The sequence below is a fragment of the Solanum dulcamara genome, chromosome 1 (assembly GCF_947179165.1).
Source record: "Solanum dulcamara chromosome 1, daSolDulc1.2, whole genome shotgun sequence".
Taxonomy (NCBI): domain Eukaryota; kingdom Viridiplantae; phylum Streptophyta; class Magnoliopsida; order Solanales; family Solanaceae; genus Solanum; species Solanum dulcamara.
Genome location: NC_077237.1, coordinates 13,422,786 through 13,424,556, shown reverse-complemented (window position 1 = coordinate 13,424,556; position 1,771 = coordinate 13,422,786). Strand labels below are relative to the sequence as shown.

At 31.8% G+C, this 1,771-nt stretch overlaps 1 pseudogene; it reads right to left on the bottom strand.

Moving 5' to 3' along the window:
• Nucleotides 1–638: 638 nt before the first annotated feature.
• LOC129891748 (uncharacterized) lies at nt 639–1,337 on the bottom strand (annotated as a pseudogene).
• Nucleotides 1,338–1,771: the final 434 nt, after the last annotated feature.

The window sequence follows — 1,771 nt, the reverse complement described above, 5'->3', positions numbered from 1 at the left end:
AAGGAGCTTTTTTTACTATTATTTTAAAAGTTTTTTTACTATATTTTTTGGATCAAGTCTATTTTTGTTAGAAAAAGATTATGTGTACAAATTTAACTATAATAAGAAAATCTTCTTCATTTTATTTTTATTATGTTTATTATAGTTAATATTTAATATTATTAAAATAATAATATAATAATTGAAGGAAAATGGTGTAAAGACGATTTTGTTTAAAGCGAAGTTTATTAATGAAGGGCAAAAAGTCCAATTAACATTTTAAGAATTTTCGTGCTTTTAATATAGTATAGATATAGATTTAAAGGTGGGTTGCTGCCCATTTATTCAAAAAAAAAAAAAAACTCAATAATTTGAGGGAATTGGGAAGCAACCCACCTTTAAATTAAACAAAAAATGGTCTAAAATATCCTCGAACTATTGAAAATGGTACAAAACTACTTTTCATCCATTTTTAGCTCCAAAATACCCTTAACAACCACCTTTAAGTCCAATATTGACCATTTTTTTAACAGCCACTCATTGAAATAAATTTAATTAAATTCTTAAATATGTTGGTCGCATTTTAAATAACCTAAATTAATTACCAAACCCATTCATTCCTAATTTAAGACCCGCCCCATGACTGTTGGAAGTTTCAGCTATCGGTTCAGGCTAACCCACTTAGATCCAGACCTATTATTGTTCAAAGATGACTCAGACGATGACTTTTTATCTCAGCAAAAGAACCAACATCACCATTAGATGACCCATTTTTTTCAATGATGACCCGTTTGTGTTTCTTCTTCTTTTTTAAGCATCGAGAATTACATGAATAAATTATCCATTTGTTAAAGAATTCCATTCTACCCAATAAAACACATAGCAGTTGAAACAGTAACAGTTAAAAAAAGTTAAATGGTCAGCAATGTCGTCAACGCAGCCGCTCACGGCGCGACACCTTTACCTTTCGAATCACCACCATTGGAGTTTTCAGAACCTGAGTTAGGTGTTGCTGACTTGTGGTGGGTATTCCTCAGATTACTGGAGAAGTCGCCGGGGATAGGGGTTGAAGTTCAGGAGTTGGATTGGTGGTGTTAGACTTTTGTGTTGTTCTCCGATGGACAAAAACCTCGCGCGGAAGAGCGAAAAATGAGATAAGCTAAGACTTATTTATCTTCTTGAGATAAAGGTGCAGCAAGAGCGAAAATAGGAGCTGGTAACAATGAAACATGGTCAAAAATTGGTCAAAAATTGGAGGAGGAGATGAATGAACTGTACCACCTTTTCTATGAAGTTTCTTCATAGTTTTTGATAATGGAAAAAAAGGGAGAATTTGGATTGATTGGGTAAGTTAATGTGGGGCGGGTGGATATGATTTGAGGCATGTCTAATTAGGAATGTGAATTTGTTAATCAATTTAAGTTATTTAAAATGTGACCAATAAATGGATTCCACATATTTAAGAATTAAATTAAATTCATTTAAGTGAGCATCTATTAAAAAAGTGGTCAAGGACCGAAATGTGGATATCAAGAATATTTAAAAACTAATAAGTGAATGAAGAGTAATTTTATATCATTTCCAATAGTTCAAAAGTATTTTAAGCCCTTTAGCACAGAAACTTAACACATGCACAAGAAACATTTTGCTTTTTAAGTCGATACCATAATGAATTCAACTATAATTGTTAAGATACACATAAATCAAAGTTTCCTCAGAAATTTCAACCTCAACTGTTTCAAGGTGAATTATGTCTACTTATCCCCTAGATCAGGAAAGGAAAACCTATCCA